Below are 26,515 nucleotides of genomic sequence, written 5' to 3' on the forward strand. Positions count from 1 at the left end.
GTGGTACAAGCCTTAAGACAGTGGAAACACTACTAAATGGGCTCTGAATTTATGATTAAGACCGATCAACAAAGTATTAGACATTTACTTAGCCAACCTCAAATATCTGACCGACATATCAAATGGGCATCCTTTATTCAGAGTTTTCATCCTATCATTCAATGTCAATCCGGTAAAGAAAATGTAGTGGCCGATGCATTAAGTAGAAGACCTTCCATTCATAATATTTCTATTATATCATTTGATTCTTTGATTGCTATGAAAGATACTTATCATTCATGTTGATTGGAATAAATTAGTTCAAAATAACTTGATTCCAATTTCCTATTGATTCACTATCTTATAATGATGGATTTATGTTTTATGAAAATAGATTATGTGTTACATTTCCATTCAGATCTTTTGTTTTGAATGAGATTCATTGTCCTCCATATCAAGGTCATAGAGGTATCATATCTACTTTACGTACATTAACTGAAGATTTTTATTGGCCACATATGGACACTGATGTATCTAACTTTGTTTCTGAATGTTTGATTTGTCAAAGAGTTAAGAGACATCATGGTAAACAGTATGGATCACTTATGCCTTTATCTATTCCATCAAGACCATGGGAACAAATTTCTATGGATTTTATTACTGGTTTACCTAATACTAAATCTAACCATGATATGATTTGGATAGTAGTAGATAGGTTTAGTAAACAAGCATATTTCATTCCATGTAAGAAAACTTTAACAGCATCACAGGCAGCACAATTATTTTTGAAAATTGTTTTCACTAACCATGGATTACCAAAAGTTATTATTTCTGATCATGATTCTAGATTTTGTAACAACTTTTGGATTACTTTGTTTGCTAACCTTGGCACAAAAATTGATTTCTCATCTACATTTCATCCTGAAACTAATGGACAAACAGAAGCCACTAACAGTACTATACTAGATCTTTTACGTGCTTATACTATTTCTAAACCACAGACATGGGACACACATTTTGTAATATTTCCGCGTACCGTACCGTAAATATTAACTTTCCGTATACCGTGTAAACCCTGTGCAAAGGGTATCTCTCGCATTTGGATTATGGGCCGCGTAATGTGTGAACCGCACGAGGAAAATAGGATCCTCTGCGAGTGGTAAAATGACCCGGGGAATAAAAACCGCTAACCGCACGGGAACACCCTCTTGGGAGGGACAAATTCAATTAATTAAAGGCAAATTTTTTTATGTATTTATCCCTTTCCCCCAGCCGATGCATGGCTGGAGGAAAGGGAGTGTGTGGGGGGGGGATGGGAAAGAGGGGTTGCATGGGCAGTTTCCCCCACGTGGGGGGAGACCCACTCCCCACCCCCACGGCCTATATAAACACCCCCTTGATGGGGGGTGTGCTTAAGGAAGTCGTGTGAGAAGGTGAGAGAGGAGAGGCCGCCAGAAAGCCGCCGCTGCCGTTGAAGCCCGCCACCGTGTTGCCGCCCAGCCCCGCCGCCAGCCGTTCTGCTGTCGCCCTGGCCGCCGGATCCTGCAGTTACCACCCCGTCCGCCGCGCTGTCCGCCTCGCCAGGCCGCCAGCCATCGCCACGTCCCACGGGCTGTCCATGTGCCCAGAAGCTTCTTTTGGAAGCTTCTTTGGAAGCTTCCATAGGGGGCCTCCCTAAAGGCCTTTCCCACGACCCCCAACCTCCTATCCTTTGACAGCCCTTTAAGGCCATTTTTCCACCCTTGGCCCAAAGGGCCTTTCCCACCGCGTATTCCCCAAGATCCCTTAAATACCGGGGACTCCTAAAGAAGGAGACGGTGAGGCCACAAAGACCTCGCAAAAGCCTTCGACGAGACTTGGACAAAGGCATTGTTCCGCAAGCCGTCCAATTACCGCGCCGATCCGAGTTCGTGGAGATTCCGGAGCTTCAGTCGCAAGCTCTATTCCGAAGAGAAAACCATCCGCCTACAAGCACAAAGGTAGACCGGAAGTCGATTTTACGACTACGATGGCTCCTAAAAGATCCCAGGAGGCAACCGCGGGAGGTTCGAATCCAAACGTGCAAGTGGACATCACCCCGACACCACAAGTCCAGGTTCTTCCGTGTTAAATTCCGCATAAGAAATGATTAGGCGCGCGTAGGAAGGGAATTTCAAGTTACGTTTAAATTAAAAGCATTGAAAGAAATGCATCTTTTTGAGCATTATGAAAGATTGAACGGTTAGGGAATTAGATGCATGTAGATGGTATTTTATTAAGGTAAAGAATCTAATCCTAAGCAAGAAGAAGAAGTTTATATGTGCATTAGTTGCCATCCTAGATATGATGAATTAAGCGTATATGCACATTATGATTTCATAGGGAAAGTCTAGCACCATAAGATTTCATTCGGAAAGAACTAATAGGGCACTAAAAACGAACGTATGACTTGCAACATAGTTATACGATGGAATAGAGCAACACTAGTTTTCGCTTGAGTATCATCACGACTTAGTGACTAGGAGAATGTTATGAAATTGCGTAGTCTTCATGAGAAAAGGATCAATCATTAAAGAGTCGTAACTAGGTGTAAATGCATGGGATGCCAAAGGATAAACTACAAGGTAGTAGGTACGATTGTTGATGCAAGACCTAGTAGGCCCTAGGAAAAGTTAGTAACCAAATTAACGTGCACCAAGGAAAGATTGTATGATTCGCCGGTGCATAAGTTCGAGAGCATAAACTATAAAGTAATAGTCTTGATTTATTAGGAAAGTTAGCATACATAGTAGTAAGTAATTTTACCTCACCTAGGAAACGGAAATCAATCGCTTGTTTACGCGAATTCGATTCCGTAGATTTGGTTTATCACCCTAGAAGGATCATCCTTGTCACAAACAGGCATAGTTGAATTGGCTAAGTAATATGAACCACAAGGAATCGTATAAACATAGGAATCCTAAGAGATAACTAGGATTTAGTGCAAGGATAATTCGATATCGCTTAAGACAAAAACTGTGAACCTAAGGATCATGATGGAACTCCGACGGAGTTGCGCATTCTAGTATCATGACCCAAACCTAATTGTAATGACTTGAAGGATACCCCAAAAATCCTGTTACTCGGATAGGGTTAAAAACCCGTGGTCGGAACACTAAGGAATGGATAGGAGGATTCCATAGAATAGATGCATTACTTGCGCACAAGCCGCAACATTGTCTTGGAATTCGTTCGCAAAGAGTGTTGTCATCTCTCGAAAGGAGGTTGACAAGTTATCGAAGGAGTTAAATTATTGAGGATGAGTAATCATCCTGTTATTCACTTTCCCTGGGAAAAGTTGCCAAGGAAAAGGAAAGTTAAGTAAATTGCCTTGAAGCAGTTGTTCGACAATAATCTAAAGCGACATGGTCGCTGGTCCCTGCCACAATAAACCTAATGTATTGGAAGGGTATGACCCTAACCCAAGAATGATGGGAATCTTGCTAAGTTGCAATCGATTCCGGATCGAATGCGGTTCGCATTCGGAGATAAGGAGTTACTCCTTGACAGTTTGCCAGCCAACCGGCCATTTGTATTTGATTGTGCTTGTGACAGCTAGAAAAGCACTGTTTGCATTGTTTGCTCAATGAACTAAAGGAGGAAAACATATTTAAACGCTTCAGGTGAAAGTCCTGAAGGAAGAGGCAGCTTCAGTTACCCCCGACTGCCTGCCTAACCCTAACCAAGGGGGTTGTGAACCGCGCCGGGAACGTGGACCGAACCCGCCGTGAGAGGTCTCTCCGTTGAGTTCTACTTGGAGCAGGAGGACGCTTGGGTGCCAGGGGGGGCTCTGGCTGTAAATCCCTCGCCTTCCGGGTCCTGCACAAGAGACTAACGTGACTCGGGATTGGATCTCGAGGCCCGCATACTAGTCTACGGGCGGAATCTTGGGATAGTAATCACAGGAAGGATTACTGAATACGCCTACGGGCGGGAACTCCTTGTATTTCAAAGATAAAAGGATATAATGATAATAAAGGAGTTGTTTGACATTGTTTTCTTTATGTCCTGTGATAAGATTACGTGAAGGAACCAGTGCTTAACAGGGTTAATCAAGGAAGCTGTTTGTATGTGTCAAACTAATGTGGTAGGTAATTACATAACTAAAACAAACCGAGGAAAGTGCAGAGGATGGACCATGGGTCCGTCCTATGGATGGGTGGTCCCGGTTAGCTGGGAACTTTTCTCAAGGACTTCAACGGACAAAGGATAATCGTCATCACCAAAGCAAGAAAGGAGAACGATGACTTAGGAATACAAATTACCCGATTCAGGCTGTTTTAGGGGAACGGAATGGGACTATGCCTTTTGGCAGAGAGGTCGAGTTTTGCATCCCTCTCGTTTCCCATTCTCCTTGAACCAAGTGCAGTATGAATTCGCTTCAGACCGGGCGATCTGCGTAAAGTAGTTTGATCAGGTGTGACGCTAGACGCTATTAGCAAATGACCAACAATTCCATTCGATCCTAAGTGGGAAGCGCCCAGGACACTTCCATTACGGGGCAGACGCGGAAAGGCCTAGATTACAAAACCCGCAACATTCCATGGGAGTGCCGGGTGGAGTCTTCTAGACAACCTTTCCGATGGACTGCTAAGACGTGTCGTAGAGGATGTTAGTGGACACGTTACACATTTGCATTTATTACAGTTTGCATATAACAATACACCACACACATCTACAAAGAAAGCACCGTTTGAAGTGATTTATGGTTATAGATTATCTACACATGTTGCATCTTTGTCAAATAGAATTCAGAGTGCTGATGATATTGCTAGTATGCAAAATACTATTTTTGATGAAGTTAAAGACATGATTGCCAAAGCCCAGCAATCATATACCAAACAAGCCAATAAGAAAAGACAAGCAATGAATTTCAAAGTTGATGACTATGTTTGGTTGAGAATAGAAAAACGTAGATTACAAAGTGTAGATAGACACCCAGTTGTGAAATTAGCCCCTAGATTCTATGGACCATTTAGGATCATTCATAAAATTAATGACAATGCATTCAAGTTAGAATTACCACCTCACTGAAAAAGTCACAACACATTTCACATTAGTTTATTAAGACCCTTTAGAGGCCAATTACCTATACACCCTATTTATGAAAACCCACCTTTGTTAGAGGAACAAACTGAAATACTTGAACCTAAAGCTATCATAGATACTGACTTTATGACCACTAGAACTGGCCGAAGATATTCTAGATATTTAGTCAAGTTTAAGAACCATCCTGTAGAAGAAGCCCAATGGATGCACGCTAGAGACTTAAATGATTTTCCCACTCTGTTAGCTCCACATTGAGCTAATAGCAATTGAGGTCAATTCCTATCCCACCCCGGGGGTATGATGCCATGAGGCATATTTCACGGTGGATTCCGTGAGGTTTTACGGTGGATTCCGTAAACTTTGATGACCGGGGCTTATACACAAAGTGGATTCTTTGTCCGAGAAGTTGATGGGGACGCCTATCCTTTTCGGGCGTTTCATTAATTTAGTGTGCACATGGGTGATTCCATAGCGGGTGATTTCGCAAAATGCATATTAAATTAATAAATGTTTATGATTTTAGAGTGCGCACTCGTAATAAATTAAGGTTAGGATTGATTTCTAACCAGTTGATTTATTTATGTAGCTGAAGACTACTAGGTATTCACTTTTGTCGGTTTAATTGTACTATTTTACTAACGATTTTGAATGCTTCAGTTGATGTGTAGAGATAGCAGCAGTGGCGGAGGAAAGCATTGGAGGATAGCGAGTATTCGATTTATCATTTATATTTTGATGGGCGCATACCTTTGGCATGGCGCCTATATTTTGTCGCGCCTATTTATTGAGGCGTTGGATATTTGTTTATTATTTTGTATGCGCACGGGCACACGATTATGTTATTTGTACTTGGACATTGTATTGAGCATGCTAGAGTCTTTGGGCACCGCCCGTTAGCTTTATTCCTATTTTGTGCTAAAGCAAACTCAAAAGCTAAAAGCTCGCTATTTTGTAATTTGGGCTATTATTTGAGCTTGAAGATTATTAATACATAAAATACATGCTTTGTGGAGTGCTCACACAAGGCATGGGGGGAGATTACACCCAATTGGTCTCTTGTTCATGTTGTTCATGCTTTTTACATTGAATTTTGTGCAAAAAGTAGAGTTCTATTGTTCTTGGGGACCTTCCGGCATTCACTACGCGAGCGTATAGCATCCGATCTGCGCACCATAAATTAACTGACCACTTGAGAAGCAGTAAATTGGGTCTTAGTTGGAATGAAATGGGCTACCTTGGTGAGTCTATCCACCACCATATATATACTGTTCCATCCCTTTTTGGTGGTAGGCAAGCCAGTAATGAAGTCCATGGTAATGTGCATCCCTTTGCCTATAGGAATGGGTAATGGTTGCAATAAACCACTTGGCTTATGGGTGTTGTCCTTATTCTGCTAATAAGGCATGCACTTCATGACAAAGTCTTTGACATCTTTCACAGCCCTTTCCAATAGAAGCTTTTGTTGATCCTAGGATAGGTTTTGAAAACTCCAAGGTGTCAAATTGAAGGTGAAGAATGCAACTCCTCCATAATTTTCTGTGTAAAAGAAAAAATAGAGGGAATGGCAATCTTGCCATTTAACCAAATGAGGCAATTTTGAAGCTAATAATGCAAGTTATCTTCCATGATACCTTGGTATAATTTCTGAAAAATATGGTTGAGATCTTTATCCAAAAGATAAGCCTCTTGTAATTCTTTAATCTAGTCATTATGTAGCTTGGTCATTGCTGAAACTTTGCAAGCCCAAATTTGGAAGGTAGCTAGAGCATTTTAAGCCCAAATGGCATCACTAGGAAATGGTAAAGCCCTCAATCTATCCTAAAAGATGTCTTGATTTCATCACCCTCTCACATACAAATCTGATAATACCCTAACCTCAAGTCAATATTTGTAAAGAATCTAGCACCCTTGAGCTCATCAAGAAAATCATCAGTCCTTGGTATTGGGTACCTATTCTTCACTATGATCTTGTTAAGATCCCCATAGTTAGTACACATCCTGAAAGATCCATCTTTCTTTTTTACTAACAAGGCTGAAGATGCATAGGTTGAAGAACTAGGTTCAATGAGTCCTATTTCAAGAAGCTCCTTGATTTTCTTGGCTACTTCTTTATGCTAACACTTGGAAAATCTATAGGGCTGACTTATTGATTGGCTTTGAGTTGGGCTCCAAATCAATGGGGTAATCTACTACTCTCTTGGGTGGCAATGGCATAGGCACCTCAAACAAATCCTTGTACTCCTCAAGAAGATATTTGAAGTTTGGGTGACTTGTTGAATTTGTGGACTAATCTTCAATCTCTTTATTCATATACAAGACAAATATTTGTGAGCGTCTCTTGTACTCCTTTTTGAGTTGTTGAATGGTTATACGCTGAAAATTTGATTTATTAGGAATTCCCTGTAAATGGATGAGTTGTCCATCAAAGATAACTCCATATACAGCTCTGAGAAATCCATAGCGATTTTCCTAATATCGTCAACCAATCACAACCGAATAAAATATCTATAGGTTCCATTTCTAAGGTTATTATGTTTAATTTTGCTTCATAATTTTCAGCCAGTTAAAGAAACCTGTGGGCATATTTGACTGCTAATTTCTTCTTCACCATTGGCCACCTGAACTCTTATAGGCTGTTGTAAGTCAATGGGAATACAATTTAGCTTGTCCATAATGGACTTATTCACAAAATTGTGTGTACTACTAATATCTATCAAAATGAACATGGCCTTACCATGAATGTTACCCTTCATATGAAGTATATTAGGGCTCTTAGAACCTGTCCAAGCATCCATGGAAATGAAAAAACTAGTGGCAACAAGTGGCTCATCATAAATCCCTCATGGATCAAAAGAAACACTCCCACCTAGATCAAAAGGAAAAGAGTCGGATGGATCAAAAAATAATTCTTGCCCAACTTCTTTCTCAAGATCATCATTTTTAGCAGTAGATACAATTACATTAGTCTCATCAATGTCATCTTCAGAATCCTCAAAGACTAACAGACTATGAAACTAGGCTTTTACATTTTTGTATATACACTTTTTGGCATGATCATGTGTATACTTTTCCCCACATTTGAAACATAAGCCTTATTTATTTCTTTCTTTGTGAATCTCCATAGGAATTGTCCAGGTCTACACCTTGTTTTAACTTGTAAATACCTTGTTTCCACCTATAAGGGTAAAATGGTAGTTCCAAATGGCTATTAAACCCTACAAGAGGCTGAATACGACCTGTGGGCATCCTGTAGTACTTGCATCTGTACTTCAATAATGAAGTTGATACTTATAAAGACATGTAAATACCATGCATAATCCTGTACAATCCGTGTTTTACCCTATTTTGCTCCTAAAGGTACTTGAGTCTTTGAAGGCACTTTAATCTTCAATTCTCCACTCACTATACCTATGTGAGGGATGAAACAACAAGACAGGCTCCCTATACATGCTTTTAATCGCTGGGAGGTGGGCAAAGTTCCCCCGGGTAGGTTGGTTGTATCCCTTCGGGATCTTCAATAGTGAGAGAGGGTCACTTCTCTTTTTCCCACTATCTCCCCCAGCATCCACCTTTTTCCTCAGTGGGAATATCATGGCAGTAGCATACTACTCTAATAAATTAGCATGAGATGCATTACTGAAATATCACTTCACCGTTTTCTATGAAATACAATACGTTGGAAATTTTGAAAAATTGGATGGAAAGGGGATCTTACCAATGCAATTCAATGACTCATTGATTGCTAGTCCTTACCCTTTACTATATTTTATTATTGGGTAAAAGAAATCATTTAATCAATGGATTAGAGTAAGAAATATTGTCAATCAATGGGCTTAATCAACCAGATTAAATGCAATGCTAGAAATTCCAATTTGAAGCCAAACCTCTCTCTCTCTCTCTCTCTCTCTCTCTCTCTCTCTCTCTACATCTACATAGAAGCACTGCTCAAATCCATCAAGATTTTCCCATGGCTCCCAAGAGACGTTGAGATGCTGAGCGAGGACATGCTCAGAGAGCTCCCCAAGGCAAGGAAGTAGTCGTTGCTAAAGTGTAATATTTCCACACGAAATATTAATGACCCCACACACCACGCGCAAAAATCAGTTCAAAATAATCTCCCCGCGACAAAAGACTTTTGGCTAAGTGCTTACTCCGCGTGCACTAGCAAAACCCCAGCTCTGCATGGTGCACAAGAGCTGTGGCTTGAAGACCACAAGCCCACGCACGAACACCCCTTTCAAGGGAAAAAAAAAATGGTTAGTTGTGGAAGTTTTTTTAATTATTAACCCCTCCCCCTCAGTCGATGCAAGGCGGGAAAGAGGGAGCGTGAGAGGAGTAGGAGAGCACGGGGGGCCGGGGGGGGGGGGGGGGGGGGGGGGGGGGGTTTTGGGGAGGAGGAAGCATGCAACCAACCATGTGTATGGCTATCCCCCCCCCTTAAAGGCCTATATAACCTCCCCTTAAGCTTGGGGGAGGAATCAGAGGAGTTGTTGCCCTGCGCCGTGAGAAGCCGCCACATGCCGTTACCAGCTCGCTGCCGCCCAGGCTACCGCTTTGCCTCCACCTACACCATCATCATAATCATTATCATCATCATCTTCGTGCTTATCGTCATCTCCCCCCCTCTCCCAATCATCTTGAAGTTTAGAAGCTTCTTTGGAAGCTTCTAATTTTAAGCCTCCTTAAGCCCTGTTCTCTCGTGCCTTCCCTAGGAAATTTAAAACCAAGTCCCTAAGGTCCGTGTCCTGCGCGGAAGGAGGAGATATCGGACAGAAGTAGATTCGATACGCGAAGTGACCCAAAGGAGAGTTGCTTGAACGAAATTACTACGTCAAATGGCCCCCAAACAAAAGACATGAGGCGCACACGTGGGAGCTTCCAACCCGAGTTCACGCATGGACAATGCTACAAGTCCTCATGCCCAGGTTCTTAAAGATTGATTTCGCATGAAAAGAATGCACTACGCATGTCCAATTCTCGTAGGCAAGTTTAATCACATTTGGAAATTTTAAATTGCTTGCCAATTTACAAGATTTAGTTGCATGATGTGCATTTGAATTTGCTTGCACTTCCAAGTTGCAATCCTAAACGCATATTGCATAAGTTAAAAAGGTGAATTTGTCTAAATGCAACCTTGATTGCCTCGTGAAAAAGAGTAGCGCATAATGCATTTAGGTAATAATTTCCTAGCTATGTTTCGCGTATAAAATCATCATAGACGCCCATTGAATGATGTCCAAATGGTCGCAATGCATGGAAAATTGCATGCAAAGATGGTTGCATTTCAAGTCAAGTTAAGTGCTAAAGGAGGGATTAATTAAATGTCAGACTCATGGTATTCGCCCATGCATGAGTTTTTTTATCGAAGTTTGTATTTATGAAAGGATGCATTTTCAATTTAAAGCTTGAATTCAATGCATTAAACGAAAGGTTTATGGGCATAGTTCTTGATGTAAATCATCGTAAGGTTTATACGAGTAGCCGTAAATTGTCAATCATTATGATTTAGGCAAGGAAAAGAAATGGTCATTGTAAATCTTATAGTTGCATAGAAGGAAAAAGTCTACGAATCGCATATTTGCATGGAATGTTGTATCTTGAATTTATTTACATCACTTAGGAAAATTATTTGCATCTCTTCTAATAAAAGATCACCTCTTGTCACAAGACAATTAGTTCAATTAGGCAAATCGCTTGAAATGGTGTAACTCAAATGATGATCACCTCAATGCGCTAGGTAGAGCTAAGCCGCGTTAAAATTCCACCTAGTATTGCAATGGGGAAACCGACTTAATATTTCCAACCTCAAAGGCCCTACCCACATTCACAAAATGTTAGGGTTAGTTAAAAGGCAAGAACGATCTAGGGTTCTTACCCTAAGGATCAATTGGCCGAATACTAGTTGAATTTAGAAACCCTAGGGCCAAACATTGTCGGCCTAGTAGGGTTAAGGTTGGATTGGGTCAAGAGAACATCCCAAACCCTACATCTTGACCAAAGTATTCCTGACCAAGGAATACCGTGTGATGGGAGAAATAAACCCACAAGCTAGATGTGACACTCATCTCATGCAACAAGTTGCAATGTCGCATGGTTATGTGCCTAAATCAAAATTGTATTGCCACTCCTTAGAACAAGGTTGGCCATTCCTAAGTGCAAGTCAAATTATCTAAAGGATGAGTAGTCATCCTGCTACGTCACCTTCCCTTGGGCTGATTTGCCAAGTTAGGGAAATTACGAGTTGTCTAGCAAGCAACTCACCAATCAAGTTAGGGCAACGAGGTTGTCCAGGATTTATTGTTTATAATTTAAGGAAACCTAAGGTGGAAACAATGTGGGTAAATAGGTTTTAAAGCCTAACCCAAGGATAAAAGGGTAAAAAACCAAAAAAACCCTTGGGGATCTTGCCAAGTCACAAGTGATCCCGGATCAAATGCTAGATGGATTCGGAGAGAAGGATTCACACCTTAGCAGTTGGCCGAACAAACGACCACTGGATTGATTGTGTTTGTACAATTAGGAGCACTATTTGTACTTCTTTGCTCAAGGAACTAAAGCTGGAAAAATAATTAATACTTCAAGTTAAAAGCCTGGAGGGAGAGGCAGCATCAGTTATCTACCTGACCCTATCCAGGGGGGTTGTTAGCCGCACCGGGTACGTGGACCGAACCTGGCGCGAGAGGTCTCTCCATGGATGCTACTTGGAGCAGGAGGATTCTTGGGTGCCACGGGGGCACTGGCCGTAAATCCCTTGCCTCCGGGCCCTGCACAAGAGGCCGACGTGACTCAAGATTGGATCTCAAGGCCCACATACTAGTCTACAGGTGAACACTTGGAATAGTGAGCCCTGAGGATTGCTGGAATTGCCTTCGGGCAGATTATGGAATTGCCTTTGGGGGGATTATGGAATTGCCTTCGGACGGATTATGGAATAGCCTTCGGGCTGGATTATATGATGTATTCCAAAATTGATAAATAAGATCAAATGTTAAAGAGGAACCTGCTTGACATTGTTTTTCTATGTTAGTGCTTAAGTTACGTGAAGGAATCGATGATTAATTGGCTAATTAAGGAAGCTGTTTTTGCTTGTCAAACTAAATGTGGTAGGTAATTAGACAACTAAAGAAACCTGAGGAAAGTGCGGTGGATGTGACCATGGGTCCGTCCTACGGAAGGGTGGTCCCTGTTGGCCGGGAACTTTTCTCAATGGAATTGACAGCAAGGTATCGATGACTTAGAATCTAGAAAGCTAGAGTCCTGATTTATATTGTTTTAGGGGAACGGAATGGGACTATGCCTTATGGGCAGAGAGGTCGAGCTTTGCATCCCTCTCGTTTCCCATTCTCCTTAAACCAAGTGCAATATAAATCCGCTTCGACCCCGACATTTCTGCGTAGAGTAGTTCACTTGGGATTCGACGCTAGTTACCTCCGAGGAACTTGACCATTAGGGAAACCCTGATTCAGGTCGATCCTAAGTGGGAACGGCCGAAATGCTTCTGGTGACTCGGGAAGACCTAGATCGCAAAGCCCATGACATTCTGTGGGAGTACCCGACGGCGCTTTCTGGACTCTCTTCCCGATGCGATGTTAAGACGTGTCATACAAGTCGACAGGTGGACACGTTACATAAAGCGCAAGTGGAAGTTAACCTCAAATTCATTCAACCCGAAGGACTGATTATTCCACAACAAATCAAGATTGCGGCCATAACTTGTAATCATGATGGATGTTGAGATATCGAGCTCCACTCGTGATACGCCAGGGTGACCGTTGTGTATTTATGTCACCGACTTGTCAGTTGCAGACGCGGTTGGTACACCGCCCCTAAATAATAGCTACATGATAGCTATCCTTATCTACTCTAGTTCGTGGCTCAGTTAGTATGCCACCTTAGTTAGTTGAGTTTGGTTTGAGACCCATATATAGGGTTCTTCTATTTCTTTGTATGTGTGTTCTTTTGGCTTATACAACTAAGAAGAGGAAAACTGTTTTCAGCCTCCACCCTTGTGTGTATTCCCCCATTGTGCAAGCAAGAAAGCTACAAGTGAGACTCCTTCCTTCTCTCCCACAATCTTGACATGGTATCAGAGCCTTGTTCGTGGTAAGGAGCTCAAGAAAGCAAGCCAAGCTCGCGGTGTTCTGGTAAGAGGAGCAGTGTTGCTTTCATTTTCTGTTTTGGGAGCAGATCTCTGCAGGTAGCACAGCCGGAAATTGCAGGAGTGCATTGTCTCAGGTTGAGACGCCCTTCGCGGTGAAGCAAGAGGGCAGTATATGCTGCGGGAAAGGGCTTTAGCCCTTGGCGACCTTATTTTTTTGATTTGAGGCCATTTCGGGGCCTGTTTTGGAGGCGGAAGTTTTATGCACGCACTTAGGAAAAGGCCCAGTTTTATGCTGTGCAGCCACTGTTCTACAGGTCGGTGAATAGCTACTGTAAAAATTGCATTGTATGCTTGTGCGCAGAGACATTGGGAGTTGCAGAATCATCCCTGTTGCCTGTTGATGCAAAATCGTCACTAGGAAGTGACTGTGTGGTCAAATATCACTTTCGCCAGTTTTGCAGATTTTCCCTTGTGAGGGTGAAGCTGTGGTTTTTGCAGTGACAGAATTTTTTGCAGTGTTCTGTAATGGTGTCTGATTCTCTCTCACAGATTGTCACTGAAAAGCTTGACAAGAACAACTGCAAGCATGGAAGTTTAGAATGATGAATTTCCTTATGGGAAAAGGATATTGGGAATTTGTTGCAGGAAATGAAGAAGAACCAGTTCTTCCTGATGTTCCCAATCAACAGCAAATGCAGGCATTTAAAGCATGGCATGAGAGAGCCAGGAAAGTTATGTACTGGCTGTCTATCAGCATTTCAGACTCTATGATTGTGCATATTCAAGATGCAAGTACGCCAAAGGAGGCATGGGATACTTTGTCAAAAATGTATAGCACAAATACGCAAGCCAGGAAAATGCAGCTCAAGCAAGAGTTGCACAATGTGCAAAGAGAAAGTATGAGCATCAATGACTACCACATGAAGGTGAAGAAGATTGCAGATGCACTTGCTTCCATTGGGTCGCCAGTGGAAGATGATGATTTAGTCTCAGTGACCTTGAATGGTCTAGGAAAGGATTATGCACAGTTTCGAACATCCATTTCCGTCCATGAAAGATTTCCTGATTTTGAGGAGTTGATTGCTCTTCTAATTTCTGAGGAGCAGAGAAATGGTGGTGCATCTTCTTCAGGAGGAACTTCAAAAGAAGCTGTCTTCTACTCAAATGCTGGAAGAGGTAGAGGCAGAGGTAGAGGAGGCCGATTTGGAGGCCGTGGTAGAAATCAGAATATGCAGCAAACTCAAGAAAACCAGTCCTATGGAGGAGGACGTGGTAACTCTAGAGGCAGGGAGAGCCAAAGAGGTCGTGGTGGATGGCAAAGAGGTCAAAATGCAAACAGTAATGTTGAATGCTACTACTGTGGTAAAATGGGTCATATGGCTAAAGACTGCTATAAAAAGCAGAATGACATCATAAATGGAAAACTGCAACAAGGGAATTATGCATCTTCTAGCAGACAGGGTGATGACAGAAATGAGCATTTGTTTATGGTGCAGCACATGAACAATTCTATGACAAGTGCAGAAGAAAGCAATGATGTATGGTATGTTGACTCAGGTGCATCAAACCACATGACAGGTCATACAGAATGGATGGAGGATGCAAGGAAAATGAAAAAACCAGGTTTTGTGGAGACTGGTGATGATACTGCACATCCTATTGTGCAGATTGGAAAATTTCCTTTGTCTATGCAGGATGGGAAAAAGAAATACCTGTCCGATGTATTTCATGTCCCGAATATCACCAAGAATCTGGTTTCTGTTGGTCAAATGGTTGAGCAGGGCTTGCAGGTCAGATTTAATCCTCATGGATGCTTTGTTGAGGATATGAAAAATAAAGGTCGCTTGATAGCAAAAGGAAAGAAGAAGGGCAGAATGTTTACGTTGGATGCAGACATGCCTGAATTGAGTGCAATAATGTTTGCACATGGGACCGGTGTAGTTGCAGATATTGATATCTGGCATAAACGCATTGGTCATGTTAATGTACAACGACTTAAATCAATGCAGGCCCAAAATATTGTTGCAGGTTTGCCAAAATTCAAGGTTGCAGAAATGCATAAGGTATGTGAAGCCTGTCAGTTTGGAAAACAGGCAAGGAAACCATTTCCTAGACATGTTCAAGAGAGTGAGAAGCCATTGGAATTAATCCACTCTGATGTGTGGACTACTAAAGCTGCATCTCTTGGAGGCTGTCATTATTTTGTCACTTTTATTGATGACTATAGCAGAAAAGTTTGGGTGTATTTTATGAAAAAGAAAAGTGAAGTTTTTGGGCATTTCAAAACCCTTAAAGCTGTGGCTGAAAAAGAAACAGGTCTGCAAATAAAATGCCTAAGGTCAGATGGAGGGGGAGAGTACCTCTCAAATGAGTTTGCAAATTCTTGCAGGAGCATGGCATAAAGCAGCAATATTCATGCAGTTATACCCCACAACAAAATGGAATTGCAGAAAGAAAAAACAGGCATATTGGAGAGGTATCTCGTGCCATGCTCAATGAAAAAGACTTGCCAGATTTTTATTGGGCTGAAGCAGTTGCTACAGCAGTCTACATAATGAACAGAACTCCCACTGCAGCAATACATGGAATGACTCCAGAGGAGAGGTATACTGGTAGGAAACCAAATATTTCTCATTTGAAAATTTTTGGTTGCATTGCCTATGTACATGTGCCAGATGAGCTGAGATCCAAGTTGGATCCAAAAGCTGAGAAGTGCATCTTTATTGGTTACTCTCTGCAGCAAAAAGGGTATAGATGCTATAACCCTTCTACTCGTAAGTTTACAGTGAGCAGAGATGTTGTTTTTGATGAGATGAGAGGCTGGTATAAACCAGTAAATGTGATTGATGATGTAGATGCACAAAATGGTAATGCTGCACAGAATTCACAGCAGCAATCACAAAATATTAGTGGACCTGAAGCGTCCTCTAGCAGTGGTTCACATTCTTCGCCATGGACAGGCAGATTGAGATCAGGAGAATCTTCTCAAAGTAATGCAGATAGTGGTATGCAGGTATCACGAAAAGGAAAAGAGAAGGTTGATCAGCCCATGTTTGATGTGAATGCAGGTCACTCTTATGTGGATGGTGAATCCAGTGGCTCAGAACAGAGCATTGATGATGAGTTGGGTATTCCTTCTATTGTTACACCTGGAGTAAGGAAGACCAGGGATGTTTTGAGAGCACCTGGGAGTGAACCCACTTTGCGCAGGTCTACCAGAGTTAGGTATCCTGTGGATAGGCTAAAATATGATGGATTTACAGCCATTCACTATGCATATATGGTCAAGGTGATACAGGAACCAGAACCCACTTCTTTTGAGCAAGCCATGGGAAAAGAAAAATGGGAGAAAGCCATGGATGAAGAAATGGATGCCTTGGAAGCAAACGCTACATGGGAATTGGTACCTTTGCCTAAAGGTAAGAATGCAATTGGCTGTAAGTGGGTTTATAAGGTGAAGCACAATGCTGATGGTTCTGTGAACAGATACAAGGCAAGATTAGTAGTCAAGGGGTATGCACAAACATATGGCATTGACTATGAAGAAACATTCAGTCCGGTTGCAAGGATGGCAACCGTAAGAGCAGTCATTGCTATGGCTGCATCAAAGGGATGGTCTTTACATCAGATGGATGTAAAGAATGCCTTCTTGCATGGTGATTTGCAACAAGAGGTCTATATGGAGCAGCCACCAGGTTATGTGCATGCTGTTCATCCTGAGTTTGTTTGCAGGTTGAAGAAAGCCTTGTATGGCTTGAAGCAAGCACCTAGAGCATGGTCTGACAAGATAGGACAGTATCTTGTCACTATTGGCTTTCAGATTTCCAAGGCAGATTTCTCACTTTATGTGAGAAAAACAGAGAAAGGTATTATGCTACTTGTCATTTATGTTGATGATTTGATTATGACAGGTGACAGTGATGAAGATATCCTTCATGTGAAAATGCTATTGAAGCAGAAGTTTGAGATGAAGGATTTGGGAGAGCTGCGTTATTTCTTGGGCATTGAGGTGATTAGATCACCAAGTGGGATACAGCTCTTGCAAAGGCAGTATGGATTGGACATGCTGTCCAAATATGGGATGACAGGCTGTAAGCCTATTTCAGTTCCTTTGGAGCAGAATGTGAAGCTGAGCACAGATGCAGGTGAGCTTCTAGAAGACCCTACTATGTACAGACGCATAGTAGGAAGTTTGATTTATATGACTATTACCAGGCCAGATTTGAGCTATGTTGTTGGATTGGTAAGTCAGTTTATGCAGGCTCCAAGGAAACCACATTTGGATGCGGCTAGACGCATACTCAGGTATGTGAAGTCCACATTGCAGTATGGACTATTTTATGAGACTGGGGTTCAGATACAGTTGCATGGATACACTGATGCTGATTGGGCTGGTAGTATTTCTGATAGACGATCTACCAGTGGATATGTGTTCTCTTTTGGGAGTGCTGCAGTCACTTGGAGCAGCAAGAAACAGCCTACAGTTGCCTTGTCGAGCACAGAGGCTGAGTACAGGGGTGCAGCAATGGCTGCATGTGAGGTAGCTTGGTTGCATAAGCTACTTTATGATATGCATCAGCCTACAGATGGGCCAGTTGTCATTTATTGTGACAACATGAGTAGTATACACTTGGCAAATAACCCAGTCTATCATGCTAGAACAAAGCACATTGAGGTGCATTATCACTATGTGCGAGAGAGGGTTTTACTAGGTCTTATTGATCTAGTTTATGTCAGCACAGAGGATCAGGTAGCTGACATATTCACGAAGGCATTGGGCGCAGAGAAGCTGCGCAAGTTCAGAGACCTGCTTGGTGTGCAGGAATTGGGATTGAGCTCGAGGGGGAGTGTTGAGATATCGAGCTCCACTCGTGATACGCCAGGGTGACCGTTGTGTATTTATGTCACCGACTTGTCAGTTGCAGACGCGGTTGGTACACCGCCCCTAAATAATAGCTACATGATAGCTATCCTTATCTACTCTAGTTCGTGGCTCAGTTAGTATGCCACCTTAGTTAGTTGAGTTTGGTTTGAGACCCATATATAGGGTTCTTCTATTTCTTTGTATGTGTGTTCTTTTGGCTTATACAACTAAGAAGAGGAAAACTGTTTTCAGCCTCCACCCTTGTGTGTATTCCCCCATTGTGCAAGCAAGAAAGCTACAAGTGAGACTCCTTCCTTCTCTCCCACAATCTTGACAGGATGGCCGAATGCAGATAATCAAGTTAGTACATAAAAAAAGGATTACAATTACTTAAACTTACAAAAAACATGTTAGTATTATTAGTTGCTTTTTAGAAAAGTACATAAGAATTGATGAGAGGGATAGATTCTATGCATTGCATACATCGACAAGAGTCTTAAAAATGTTTTATGGTTATGACTGATTTTGGATTTGTGAATGGATGAATTATGTCTCTTATGATTCCGAGATTGCACAATCAAATGAGTTGTGGATGGTGGTGGTTTGGGACATTGGGGTCCCTACCCTTATCGGGAGTGTAAAGTTAAAAAATTATGAGTTTCCAGAGTATCCCAATCTCCCAAAATCTAATCGATTCCTAAAGAGAAGGCCAAACCATGTCATTTTATAACAAAGAAGTTATGGAGATAATCATGATCGCCAACAAGTGCGAATTGATGAAAGATACAAGGAACTCCGAGAGAAAAAATTTCTTCTCAAGCAGACACCACCACCTACGCTTAACGGTGAAGGACCCAAGATGGAGAAAGATGTAGAAGCTTGGATTGAGTCTTTGGATGACTATTTCCCAACCATTGAAACTAGTGCTGCAAATCAGTCCATAATTGCTCGTCTTTGTCTTACTAGCGAAGCTACGCTTTGGTGGAAATAGTTTTATCGAGATAAAGGGGTAACATAAGCTTCCCAAACTTGGGAGTAGATCAAAGAAGCTGTGAAAGGATGTTATCTTCCCCCATCTTTTGAATCAATCAAGATGAATAAATTCTATGACTTACAACAATTAAGCCTTGGAAAGATACTATTCTAAGTTGTGAGTTTGCATAAATATGCACCCCCAATGGCAGCGTGTCAATAGATTGCAAGATTCTACCAAGGACTAAATCCACATTTGGACACTCATCTTAAATCAATGAGACTAATGACTCTTGAAGATGCTCTTATGCGAGCACAACTTATGGACAACAAGTAAATTGTTCGAAAAGGCCAAATGAATCGTCCAATAAACAACTATGGAAGGGGCTACCCAAACTGTGGTGTCGACATGGCCACCCAATGCCAAAGGGAATGGTAGAGCTAATGCAATCACACAAGGACCAAATGGGATAGGAATCAGGCAACACTACCAACACGGAAGGACTAGACACCTAAGGGAAAATTTTCCTTACCATCCTGAAAATCCTAGCCCAAACTAGGTTGGTGGAAGAGACCGAGGAAATGGCAACAACAACCCAAGCCATGGACGTGGAAGAACAGCTAGTGCCCAGGTAAATACCATGATTCGACAGCCCAAGGAATGCACGTTAGGTGAAGAAATTGAAAGAGGATCCATTCATGCTATCGTGGAAAGGAAAGGAGTGGACTACCAATATTCAGTAATTCAATCTCCAATTACTTACAAGGGTACGTTGTTTATAATCTTAATTGATTGTGGTAGCACATATTCCTTTCTTGCACCCAAAACAATTAAAAGATTGCATTTAGAATCTAGGGGGACAAGGAAAATGATAGTAGAATTGGCTAGGGAGAAGAAAATCACCTCAATCGAAACTATAGAAAAACTTTAATTTGAGTTACACAACCATACAACTGAAGCAGAATTCTGAATCCTACCACTAGGATCCTACGACTGCATTCTGGAAATGGATTGGCTCAAGAAGAACAAAGCCCATATTCTATTTTCTGAAGAGGAAATAGTCTTTCAAGACTTGGAATGAGAAACTATAAAGGCATATGGGGAAGCTAGAAGAACTAGAGTCGACTAGAGTCCAACCAGCCAAGGCAAGCCAACTAAGGAAAGGATTGAAGAAAGGTCAACCAATCTACATGATCCAGTTGAATAAGGTCAAAAAGACTAATGAAGACACTCTACCTTCCTAGATCAATGACTTTGAGCATTTCATTCCAAAAGAATTGACTCAACTACATCCAAATCGTGAGGTTGATCATGAAATAAAATTGATTCCTGAAGCTGGAACCAATGTCCAACGACGGTACAAAATACTTATTCCTAAAGCTATTGAGCTTAAGGAGCAACTAAGGCAACTAATAGAGCATGGATTTATCCACCCAATCAGTTCACCTTGGGAAGCACCTATCCTCTTCCAAAAAAAGAAGGATGGAACACTTAGACTCTGCATTGAATTCAAAGGACTATAGTCAAAAACAAGTATCCCATACCTAAGATAGATGAACTTTTAGAACGCCTACATGAAGCCAAGGTTTTTTCCAAGATTGATCTAAGGACTGGATACTATCAAATACAAATCATGCAACAATATATCCCAAAGACTACCTTCAGCACTAGATATGGTCATTATGAATTTTTAGTCATGCCATTCAGATTGACTAATGCCCCAGTCACATTCAACTGTTTAATGCAAGACATCTTGCGACCATATCTAGATGATTTTGTGCTAGTATTCTTTGACGATATATTGGTATACTCAAAATCAATAGAGGAACATGAAGGTCACTTAGAGATCAGCCTGGTGACACTCCATGAGAATCAACTCTATGCCAAGATGAGTAAATGGATATTTCTCATCTCACTAACAGGATTGAATATCTTGAATACATTGTTCCCGCTAATGGAATCTTTGTAGACCCTACCAAAGTAAAAGATATTCTAGAATGTCCAATACCTAAGATAGTAAAAGAAATTTGAGGATTTTTGGGACTGACAGGATGGTATCAAATCTTCATCAAGGACTATTCCCTCATTGTTGCACCCTTGACAAACATTTTGAAGAAAAATACAGTAACCATTTGGACCATTGAGCATCAAGAAATCTTTGATAATCTTGAAGAAGCTCTAACCACTACACCTGTATTAAAACCCCGTGACTTTAGTCAACCATTTGAGGTGATCACTAATGCAAGTGGACTTGAAATTGGTGGGGTGCTAGTACAAGAAGGAAGACCAGTGGCCTATACTTCTATAAAATTGAAACCCTACAAGTTCAACTATGCCACTCATGACCTTGAGTTACTCACAGTAATCCATGCCTTGAAACTATGGAGACACTATTTATTGGGAAGGGAATTCACTTTAGTGATAGATAATAAAAGTTTTAAGTGGGTCTTCACCCAAGTTGACCTAAACATGAGGCAAAGAAGATGGATAGAGATATTGCAAGAGTTTGATTTTAAAATCAAATAGTGTCTAGGGAAGGACAACATTTTTGCAAATGCCTTAAGCCAAAAATCCTTCCTTAATAGCATTATAGATGTTCAAAGATTAATAACTGTATCCATACCTGATAACCCTTCCTTAATAGCATTATAGATGTTCAAAGCTTAATAACTGTATCCATACTTGATAACCCTGTACTTAGGCTTGTACACCAAGCTATTTCTTAGGATAAGGAATATGAAGGACTCATGGCTAAGATACTTTAAGTAGAAAGCTCTAACAAAGAAAGGTCTAAGATTAATGATATCGTTCTAGCAACAATTTTCTATATTACCATGATCACCTTTGTGTCCCAAAAGGACCAGAAGTGAAGGCCAAGATCTTATGGTAAGTACATGATAGCCCCATTGCAGGACATCTTGGGTATGCCAAGACACTCAACGTAGTTTGTAAGAGCTATCACTAACCAGGATTGAAAAGGGATGTATTAAAGTATGTAACTCAGTTCTTGACTTATCAAAGAGTCAAAGTAAAAAGGATCAAGATGCCTATAGAGTGACTACCCTTAGACATTTCGGAAATGAAATGGAATCAATATGTATGGATTTTTTTGTTTGATTACCCACTGCTGCTGGTGAATATGATTCCATCATGGTAGTGATAGATAGATTGACAAAACTTGCACACTTGATCCCAGTCCAAACGACTTGTAAGTCATCTTACATTGCTTGAATCTTTATCAAAGAAGTATATCAGGTTACACGGATTTCCAACAAAGAGAATAATCAGTTGGTTGAAACTCCAAGTCCATATCTAAGTTTCAAACTTGCCTATTCTAAGCAATTTGAACGCAGCTATGCTTCAGTGTTGCTTATCATCCTCAAACTGATGGCCAAATTGAGAGGGTGAACTAGACCATTGAAGATATTCTAAGGTATTATTGTGGCAAAGAATTGAAATGGTGGATTGAACATTTACCTTTGGTGGAGTTTGCTTATAATACTACCTTTCAACAAATAATCAAGATGTCACCATTTCAAGCCTTGTATGAGCAAGAATGTTGTCACCTCTAAACTTCTCAGATCCCACTCTCAAGGTAGAGGCTTCTAAGGCTATGCTTGAAGAGATATACCAACAAATTCAATTGATTTGACATGACATTCAAGCTACTTAAGATTGGAAAAAATTTTATGCAGATCTTGAGAGATCCATAAGAACATTCAAGGAAGGTGACATGGTGTTTCTAAGGGTAAGGCTCGAAAAAAGCTCATTATCCTTGGGAAAATACAATAAGCTTAGTTCAAGGTACTCTAGACCATATGAAGTAATCAAAGTAATGAGAAGGCAAGCCTACAAGCTTAAATTGCCACTCCATCTCAAGATTTACAATTTATTTCATGTAAGCCTACCGAAACCTTATGTACTAAACCCCAATCATGTACTTAATGACGAACAAATAGTCATGCTTGCCCAATGAATTTTGGAAATGCAACCCAAGAAGATTCTAGATACAAGGGAGAAACCTCTAAGAAGTCGGATCCTAAGAGAACATCTAGTGCAATGGAAGGATCATCCTGAAGAGGATGCAACTTGGATTGATGAGGCAACCCTTATGAAAGAATACCCCCAATTTCTCCCGAGATGAGGATATCTCAATTTCTCTAAGGAGGGAAGAATGTAATGTCCCCATTACTTAGTTTATTTTAATAGACAATGTGCGTATACATTTCAAAAATTGATTTATGTTGAAAATAAAATTGTACATTTTTAAAACTAGCTCTAAATATAAAGATAATTGTTAATATTATTAATGAGTTATTATATGCTATGTCATGGAAGAAAGACTTGGGAAACCCTCCCAAGACTAGATTATTGAAACTATGTTTGTAAGTATAGAACAACAAAAAGAACTAGCCCAGTGGATAGTCACTTGGCAATTAAGTGCACTTGGGTGACGACATTGCCAAGATGGTCAACCTCTCAGAAAGATTTTTCTACAAGCTAGTGGAAGCTTCTCACATGCAACCAACAGTGCCAACAAAGCCTTTATAGTTCATTTCCAAGTATTCCAAGGCCAAGATGCCAAGTTCTATGCCTTGTCACCGCCTTGGTCGTGAGCTTTGGAGTGACGCCCACTCGACAAGGCGACGTACGGGGCTCGTCCATATATTCATAGATTTTTATCTTCACACTACAAAAATGGATCCCAATCTCTGAGGTCATCGATGATGCCATCAAAGATGTTAAAACAAAGCATTCTCTCTTTATCATTGATGACATCATCAAAAATGCTAAAAAGCAAGTGTCCTTTCTTTACTCCCTCCCCTTCATTACTATATAAACATGGGTAGAGCATCACATCAAAAATACATGATGACTTGTGCAAAATTCTCTTTGCTATTGATGCAACAAAGCTCTGCTCTACAATCGGTCGAGCCTCTCTCTCTCTCTCTCTCTCTGTCTCTCTCCACATCTACACGAAAGTACTGCTCAAATCCATCAAGCTTCTTCCATGGCTCCCAAGAGGCATCGAGATGCTAAGCGAGGTCACACTCAGATATCTCCCCAAGGCGAGGAAGTAGTTATTGTTGAAGTGCAAGTAAAAGTTGACCTAGAATCCACTCAACCCAAAGGACAGATTATTCCATAACAATCCAAGGTTGCGGCCATAACACGGGTTATCATGATGGATGGCCAAATGGAGATAATCAGGTTAGTATATAAGAAAATGATTAGGATTAGTTAGAACTTACTTAAACTTACAAAAAACATGTTAGTATTATTAGTTTCTTTTTAGAAAAGTACATGGGAATTTATGAGAGGGATAGATTTTATGCATTGCATACATTGACAAGTGTGTTAAAAATGTTTTATGGTTTTATGACTACTTCTAGATTTGTGAATGGATGAATTATGTCTCTTATAATTTTGGGCTTGCACAACTGGACAAGTTGTGGATGGTGGTGGTTTGGGATAGTGAGGTCCCCAACCCAATGCTCCCTAACACTCTGCGGAGTGTGGAAAAAATCACCTATGGGTGGGGGTCCTATGCTCCTGAGGAAGGGAGGTGTTTTGTGTGGAAAAACTCACCTATGGGTGGGGTCCTATGCTCTCAAGGGGAGGTAGGTGTTTTTGGTTTTTGATCACTTGAGTACCTGAGAGGGCAAAGGACCGAGTGATAAGTGCCCCTGATATGTTGGATGGCTCTTGAGGCTCAAGGAAGCTTAGAGGGGCTCTAAGCCATTAAATTCCCTATTGACCCCGGACGGAGTGCGATCACATACAACCCAATGTCGAGGGATTGTAAGGTCATATCCTAGGCTCGATGGTGTCTTTCTGGAAAGATGGTTTTTTATCACTCTGGGGAGTGATGGTTCTGGATGTTACTATGAAATAAAATATCTGATTTTTGACTTGTTTGTTCTATGCTAAAGATTGAGTTTAACGAACCCTATTTAACAGAGTAATAAAAGGAAGCTGATTTTATATATCCAAATAGTTTGGTAGTATGCTTTGCTAATTAGAAAACTAAGCAAACCCAATTGAGGAAAGTGGGAGACTTCGATCCTGAGGATCGAATGCCTATGGTTGGGTGGACCAAATAAGTCAAGTAACTTTCCAACACTAGATAGATCTAATTAAATCATGACTCTCCAAATACCTATAGGATTAATTACCAAGTTTAACACTGTTTTAGGGGGATCAGAGTTGAGATTTTACCTTATGGGTAGGGGATCAAGGTTTCTTAGGCAGGCGTTAGATTGTTATTAGGGGTGACTTGTCTACACTTCCCCTATGAAGTAGAAGTGAGATTCACATGCTCAACTAAGTCCGAGGTTTCCCATGGGGAGATGGCTTGGTGATGTGCATAGATATGAATTTCAATCGATTATCAAGAGGACTCCTCCGGGTTTGTTGGAGGAGGCACCTCACAAGGAGAAAACTTGAAGCTTCAGATGCTTAAGATTAAAGCATTAAACCCATTTTTCCCAAATTTTGGCTCCATGGAAGCTCTTGAGCTTCAATCTTTGACCATTCGCACTCAATCCTTGCAATTTCTCCAAGAATCCTTAAATGATTCCACGAGCTGAAATAAGGAAGAATCTTCAAGAAGTTGAGGAGAATTGAAAGCTTGAGCTGAAGCTTTCATGGCTCTCCATGGACTACACAGTTAGGGTTTATAGGAAGGTTCAAGATTGGAGTACAATCTTTGAAGATTGTTGAGAGATTTCACTTGTCAGTGATGAGAAGAAGTGCTAGAGACTAAAGATTCAGCAGAAGCAGTAGGGAACAGGTTTGAATTATCTCAAAGCATTGCATTTTTTGAGGCTATTTGATGCTTCATGACTGAGTTCTCCTGTGCCATATTTGTTATCAATTTGAAGAACTTGAAGTAGGGAATCTAAAGCATGTATTTCTTGGTTAAGAGGACCATGGATTTGAGTGTTAGGAAGAGATCTTAATGATAGAGTCTATGAAACTTGCAGTAAGCTCCAATAATGTGGAAAGAGAACCCTTTCTTTACAAATTAACCACAACTTTTCCCCCTCTAAGCCCATTTAACTCCCATTTGACCTAGTTACCTCCAAATTGCATGAAAATTTGATGATGACCTACTATTTTAGCCTTCCACAGCCATATCTGTCCTTGAGAATCTCTAGATATAGTCTTCATCTAACTATAGATGTCCTGATGCAAACCTCTGCTGGTCACTATCTATGTCAAAAGTACCTATAGTACTTGTCTAAATTTGGTTTTTATTGAGAACTGAAATAGAGAAAAATGGATCAAAGAATAAAGCTCTGAACCACTTGTCAAGAAGTGAACTAGAGAGAAAAGACTATAGGAGAGAGAGATGAAGTGCAGAAGTGAGAGAAAGAGAGTGACGAGGTACTAGAATAGGAGAGAGAAGAACAAGAAAGAGAAAGAAACCATTGAAGTTGAGACCAAGGTAATGAAGAGAAGGATATTAATGTATTAATGTGTCAAAAGATGAGAAAAATTACATGTCCCCTCCCTTTATACCTATGTC

This window comes from Lygodium microphyllum, chromosome 21 (genome assembly GCF_053477565.2).
Source record: "Lygodium microphyllum isolate KBCC chromosome 21, Lygodium_microphyllum_v1.1.10, whole genome shotgun sequence".
NCBI classification, from domain to species: domain Eukaryota; kingdom Viridiplantae; phylum Streptophyta; class Polypodiopsida; order Schizaeales; family Lygodiaceae; genus Lygodium; species Lygodium microphyllum.